At 32.9% G+C, this 7,850-nt stretch overlaps 1 non-coding gene across 1 annotated transcript; it reads right to left on the bottom strand.

Moving 5' to 3' along the window:
• Positions 1-948: 948 nt before the first annotated feature.
• On the bottom strand, positions 949-1,022 carry TRNAV-CAC (transfer RNA valine (anticodon CAC)). The gene has a single exon. It is a non-coding gene; the product is annotated as a tRNA-Val (tRNA).
• Positions 1,023-7,850: the final 6,828 nt, after the last annotated feature.

Below are 7,850 nucleotides of genomic sequence, written 5' to 3'. Positions count from 1 at the left end.
TACAATTGCTTCAAAAATTATAAAATACTTAGGAATAAATTTAATCAAAGAAGTAAAAGACCTGTACTCATAAAATTATAAGACATTGAAGAGAGAAATTAGAGAAGATACAAATAAATGGAAACACATACCATCCTCATGGATAGGAAGAATTAATATAGTTAAAATGTCCATACTGCCTAAGGCAATATATAGATTCAACACAATTCCTATCAAACCACGAAGGACATTTTTCACAGAAATAGAAAATATAAAAATTTATATTTATTTTATGGTTCCTAAAATTTATATGGAACCATAAAAGGCCTCAAATAGCCACGGCAATCTTGAGAAATAAGAACAAAGTGGGAGGTATCACGATACCTGACATCAAATCATTCTACAAAGCTATAGTAATCAAAACAGTATAGTACTGGCATAAAAACAGACACATAAATCAATGGAATAAAATAGAGAGCCCAGAAATAAACTCACACCTACATGGCCATTTAATCTATGACAGTGGAAGCAAGAATTTACATTGGGGTAAAGACAGTCTATTCAATAAATGGGGCTGGAAAATCTGGACAGACACATACAAAAAAATGAAGTTGGACCACCTCCTTATACCATATAAAAGAATCAATTCAAAATGGATTAAAGACTTAAATGTAAGATCTGAAACCATAAAACTCCTAGAAGAAAATATAGGAAGTAAATTTGCAGACATTACCCTTAGCAATATTTTTACTGATATATCTCCCTGGGCAAGGGAAGTAAGAAAGAAAACAAACGTATGAGATTACAATAAACTAAAATTTCATTTATAATTGCATCAAAAATAATAAAATACCTAGGAATAAATTTTCCTTCTCTCTCTCTCTCTCTCTCTCTCTCTCTCTCTCTCTCTCTCTCTGTCTCTGTCTCTCTCTCTTTTTTCTTTTTTTTTTTGGAGGGCTCAGCTCACAGTGGCCCATGCTGGGATCAAACCAGCAACCTCGGTGTTGTGAGCAGCACGCTCTAACCGACTGAGCTAACCGGCCAACTCCCTACCTAGAAATAAATGTAATGAAGGAGGTAAAACACCTGTACTCTAAAAACTGAAATTGAAGGAGACACAGATAAATAGAAAGATATTTAGTGCTAATAATGGATTGGAAGGATTAATATTGTGAAAATGTTCAAACCACCAAAGCAATCTTCAGATTCAATTCAATGCTTATCAAAATTCCAATGGCATTTTTTACATAAAAAGAACAAACAATCCTAAAATTTGTATGGAACCACAAAAGACACCAAATACCCAAAGTAATCTTGAGAAAGAAGAACAAAGCTGGAGACATCACACTTCCTGATATCTTACAAAGCTATAGTAATCAAAACAATATGGTATTGGCATAAAAAACAGACACAGATCAATGGAACAGAATAGAGAGCCCAGAAATAAACCCACGCAGATATGGTAAATTAATCTATGAAAAAGGAGACACTATACAATAATGGTAATGGGGAAAACTGGACAACTACATAGAAAAGAAGGAAACTAGGTCATTGTCTTACACTATACACAAAAAGCAACTCAAAATAGATTAAAGACTAAACATAAGACTTGAAACTAATAAATTCCCAGAAGAAAACATAGGTCTTTGACATCAGTCTTGGTGATGATTTTTTCTATTTGAGACCATAAGCAAAAACAAAAAAAGCAAAAATAAACAGGTGGGGCTACATCAAACTAAAAAGCTTCTGTACAGCAGAGAAAACCATCAATAAAATGAAAAGACGATCTACCTAATGGGAGATAATATTTGAAAATCATATATCTAATAAGAGGCTAATATCCAAAGTATATTAAAAATTTATATAACTCATACAACTCAATAGTAAAAGAAGAAAAAAAAACCTAAGCAGTAAAATCGCCCTGATTAAAAATTGACAGAGGATCTGAATAGACATGTTTCCAAAGAAGACATACAAATTGCCAACACATACATGAAAAAGTGCTCAACATCAGTAATCATCAAGAAATGCAAACCAAAATGAGATATCATCTTACACCTGTTAGAATGACTATTATCAAAAAGACAAGAAATAACAAGTATTGGTGACAATGTGGAGAAAATCATGTCCTTGTGCACTGTTGGTGGGAATGTGGACTGGTGCAGCCACTATGGAAAACAGTATGGAGGTTCCTCAAGAATTCAAAACTAGATCTGTCTTATGTTACAGCAATTCCACTTCTGGGTACATAGAAGCAATGTAAGTGTTCATCAATAGGTGAATGGATAAAAAATGTGGTATATGTACACAATGGAATATTATTCAGCCATAAAAATGAAATCTTGCCATTTGCAACAACATGGATCGACCTAAAGTGTATCATGCTAAGTGAAATAAGTCATACAGAGAAACACAAATACCAAATGATTTCCCTTATATGTTGAATCTAAAACCGAACAAAACAAGAAAGCCTAACTGATAGGTACAGAAAACAGATTTGTGGTGCCAGAATTTGGGTGTAGGATTGTGGATGAAATGGGCTGATGATGGTCAAAAGGTACAAACTGTCAATTATAAAATAAATAAGTCTTAGGGATGTAATATACAGCATGGTGATCATAGTTAATAACATGGTTCCTAAGAGACATAGTTCCTAAGAAAGTAGATCTTAAAAGTTTTCATCACAAGAAAAAGAAATATTTATAACTGTGTGATGATGCATGTTTACTAGACTTTTTGTGATGATTATTTTGCTATATATACACATATTGAATCATTATATTGTACATCTGAAACAAATACAATGTTATATGTTAATTATATCTCATTAAAATCGCATTGATTCATAAAAAAGAAATCAATTGGGTGTTTTGTCAGAGTAGTGTTCTAGTTTTAGATATTTGTGTATTTAATTATATTTCATTATTTTCTCATTGCCATTTTAGTGATCTATAGCTAATATGGGAAAACACATTTCAACGCCCATCCCTTCTCATTTTCAGTGTACAAAAGGTAGAAATTGTTGAGTTGTATAGGACCATGGTGACATTTTAGTATAATTTCAAATAGATGATAAGTTTCAAACTTTACAAATATTGGCTATCTGACAAATAGAAACTTGATTACAAATTACTTTAGCATATTATTAATCCAATATATTTATGTTCTTAAATACTTGAAGAATTTAAAATCTGTATTTTAATAAGAGTAATATTTATGAGGTAAATTAACAACAGAATATTTTCTGTACATCCTCACACTGTGGATTTAGTTGTCTGGAAACAATTTAACATCTACTTATGATTGTTAGAACCTTTTAATGTAAGCAGCACATAGAGTAACTGCTAAATTTCTTCGGAGAGCAGAACTGACATTCTCAGTGGATAAAATAAGATTAATATACTTAAAAAAAAATAAATCTGTCATATAAAGATGTTTCCTGTTAGCACCAGGAGTTACTGATGGTCTCATCACCAAGTTTATCTACAATATACATCATGGGATTTGGAAGTTGAATTTCTAAAGCTCTGATAATGTTCTCTGGTTGCTACTAGTTATAATATTTTAAGATAGCTTACTTCATTTTCTGAACACATTACTTTTGGTTTTCTGCTGGAACAAGAGAGAAGAAATGAGAGGTTTTCATTGCTATTATAGGAATAGAGAAGATGAACTTTGCAATTTCATCAGAAAACCTTAGTTGAAAAGTAATACTGAATTATCATCCAGCTATTTCTTTTGACATCTCTAGTACTATGTCCCATAAATATTGAAATATACTTTAAAAATAAACAGATAATTGTATTCCTTTGATTAAAAGTTTAAAGGTACTTCTATGAAAAGGCATACATATAAAATAAAATGAATTATGTTTATGACATTATTTATAGTAAGGACATGAAAATAAAATAAAGTATATTAATAAAAATAAACTATTATGTATAAGGAATAAGGGGTGGTACTGACAATTCAGCAATCTATCAAGCTTCTGCCAATTTTGACAAATTGGCATTGGAGATAACGATTGTTAACTTAAAAAATGCAAATATTTAGTTCACGGATCTTGATTACGTTTCTTTATGGTATAGATAAATTTTGATCTAGAAGGCTCTGAAATATGTCAACACATTTATTTTAGTGCACACTATTATATTCGTATACTGTCCTCTTTTCATGAATGATTTGGGAAAACATGTGATCCTTTAACTTGAGAAATGAAAAGTTTTATACTCTAATTTAGACCTTCAGACTTTCTATTGAGATTTAGACTAGCACTTACATCTATTTTTAGAAAATAACATTGTGGAATCCACACAGAATTTATTAATACATTTTGGTTAAAGTATGGGTAGTGCCTCCCTGTGTACACCCATCTGCCTCATTGCTAGGCATCACAATCCTATCTGATCATTCCATTTGGATTAAAGGATCAGAGGTTACCCCTTGGGAGGAGAATGGCCAATCTGTGAGGACAAGACAGGCAGAGGTCTGGAACCATAATGAAAACTGAGAAATGCACTCCTCATCATGAACAAAAATGCTACTGAATTATTAAAACATAGGCAAATAGTTCAAAAGAAAGAATGGTATTAAGATAAGTAGTAAGAGAAGTTATTGGGTTATATGGCTTTCTTGTAAAATGAAGGAATTTGTCAGGTAAGCAAAGACCTTGGATTAACATCTTTTGGCACCCACAATACACTGAATAATAGAAAATGGCAGTTGGTCTAGAAATTCTATTAGTTATAATCATACTGTGATTGATTCTATCAGCTTATATAATTAAAAATAACCTGAGATACCAATATTTTCCTAGACAGAAGTGGGGGGTAGATAAGAATCTGGTTATTACCCAACTGGTGATATAATATGTCTAAGAGTTATGCATTAATCAGTCAGTGAGAAGGGGTATACTACTCACATAATGAAATAACCCTGATGTGAATGTTCAGTGATCTGTTTGGGGGATTTTGAGAATCAGAGAAATGAAAGAATTTATCTAAGAGTTATCTAACTTGCCAATACACCTGAATAGAATGTTATTCAGTCTCAAATGTTCATCAAATTTTGCTGATATCACAGGTCAAAGCAAACAAAATTGACTTTGTAAAAAATTAAAGAAGAAATATTATTTAAATTTGTTGCCATTGAATTTGCTTATAGAATTGATATAAAACTCTCTTACAGCTCTGAGTAATTTAGATAAGTGTTCAGGAATTGCAGACATGTAACCTCATCTTTAAAGTTACTAAAAATACCTTAGTGGACAATTTTAATTGTCTTTAATAAATCATATAGGGCTAAGACAACAGGTGGTTTTGAAACATTCAGTAGCAAAAGTTTAGATTCCAGTAGTAGAATCCAGAGGTTTAGATTCAATTGTGTCATTTGCTTAAACCATTTAGTACTTATCTATCAATCATAGGAGGTCTGACAATTATGCTTGCGAACTTGCCACCATGGGCTTACATTGGCAGCACTGTACAAATAGCTCTGTTAGGTTTCATAACCTCAGTGTCTCACAGCTACGTGCATGTCGACATATGAAAGTATCTTGCTGAGTGGCGTTCATTATTGTTGTTTCATGGTTTTGTATGCAGTTATGAGACTGTCTGAGCTTGAATTAGAGCAAAGAACAAACATTAAATTTCTTGTTAAATTTGGCAAGAGTGGAAGTGAAATGAGGGACATGTTAGTCCAACTTTATGGGGACAGTGCCATGAAAAAAACAACGGCAGTGTACAAATGGATTAAACGTTTTTCTGATGGGAGAGAATGCATCGCTGATGAAGAGAGATCAGGGCAGCCAGTAACAAGCAGAACTGACAAAAACATTGCAAAAATTTGTTGAATTGTGTATAAAAATCGTTGGCTGATTGTGAGAGCATAGCAGACCATCAATAGAGAAACAGGAAAATCTTAACTGAAAATCTTGGCATGAGAAAGATGTGTACAAAAATGGTCCCCAAGGAGTTCTTGTATCATGACAATGCACCAGCTCACACGGCCTGTCTGTGAGGGAGTTTTTAGCCAGTAAACAAATAACTGTATTGAACATCCTCCCTACTCACCTGATCTGGCCCCCAATGACTTCTTTCTTTACCCAAAAGATAAAGGAAATATTGAAAGGAAGATATTTTGATGACATTCAGGACATCAAGGATAATACAATGAGAGCTCTGATGGCTATTCCAGAGAAAGAGTTCTAAAATTGCTTTGAAGGGTAGACTAGGCACTGGTTCATAGCTTCCTAAGGGGAGTACTTCGAAGGTAACCATAGTGATATTCAGCAAAGAGGTATGTAGCACTTTTTCTAGGATGAGTTTGTGACCTTAGTTGTAATACCTCGTATGATGCAGTTGGAATAATAGACATTTATAGGCTCTAAGAACCATTCTGCCTTTGGATAGATACAATAGGATTAATTCTCCTTAGTTATTGAGAGTAACTGTATCATCATAGGTGTGGCCATAGGTTAATAGAAACATGAAGGTACATTGCTTTTTTTACTTGTTCTTAAATTTTGAGTTATCAATTCACTTTTCCCCTATGTATTTTCAAAACTTTTTAGAGAAAACCTTGCCAAAGAAGAGGGACATGAACAGATGTGCATAGAGAGAAAGAGAGAGACAGAGACAGAGACAGAGAGAGACAGAGAGAGTAAAATGTGAATATTTAAAAAAAGGACAGTAATACAAGAAAAACAAATATGCCCAATATAAAACTTCATAATTGCTCTGACAGTATAAATTCTGATAATAGTCCACTAAAGCAAGAAACAAAAAAAAAACACAAAAAAACATTTTAAGTTATATAATGTTCATAATCAGAGAATGGAAAATAAACTGGCAATTGAGAAAGACAATTCTGTTCCTAGTTACAAAACTCAGAAAAACTGGACAATAATAGTTTTACAGTGAATGTAGAATCAAAATTCAAAGGTGTGTTTCCAATATTCACCTTGATAAACTCCAAGGACTAGTGTTAAAATGTAAGTCTATGATCAACACCCAACAAGTGATTAATATAACAAATGTATTGATTATAACAAAGGTATTGATTATATAAATATAACAAAGGTATTGATTTGGTTTACAGGGCTCTCAGGTAGATCTACAATGACATGTTTGATTCTAGTGTAGAACTAGAATCCTTCAATGAACGTGCCAAATCATGCTTTTAAAATTATCTTCCATTTCGGGATCAGAGACATCATGTATTACTTATTAACAAACAATGCATTAACTTTGAGAAACCAGAGAATCAGGTGCTATAATTACTTTGTGCTAGTGAAAACCAAGAAGAATGCCAGTTTTCTCCCCTGTATGGAAAGACTATTTGCTTCCACAATATTTGGAAAGAAGACCTCTCAGTATATCTCCTTCATAACCATATATGTTTCAACATTTGCACTGAGAATTATGGTTATGGGTTGAATTCATATGCTAAAGTCCTAATCGCTAGTACATTTGAATGTAACCTTATTTGGAGATAGTGTCTTCACCAAGTTAAAATGAGCTAATCAGGGTGGGTCCTAAACCAATTTGACTGGTATCATTATAAAAAGAAAGTTGGAGAAATTTGAATGTAGACTAACATACGGGAAGAATGCCATGTGAATATGAAGATGACTATCTACAGGCCAAGGAGAGATGCCTGGAATAGATCCTTCCCTCACAAACCTCAGAAGACACCAATCCTGCCTACACCTTGATCTTGGACTTCTAGTCTCCACGACTGCAAGAAAATGAATGTCTGTGTTTAAGTCATCCGATTAGTGGTATTTGTTATAGCAATCTAGGAAACGAATACCATGGCAATGAGATAACTTCTAGGTCTAAGATTTTGACTACACACCAGAAGAAATCCAA

This window comes from Rhinolophus ferrumequinum, chromosome 3 (genome assembly GCF_004115265.2).
Source record: "Rhinolophus ferrumequinum isolate MPI-CBG mRhiFer1 chromosome 3, mRhiFer1_v1.p, whole genome shotgun sequence".
Lineage (NCBI taxonomy): Eukaryota > Metazoa > Chordata > Mammalia > Chiroptera > Rhinolophidae > Rhinolophus > Rhinolophus ferrumequinum.
This window is presented reverse-complemented; position numbering and strand designations above follow the sequence as displayed.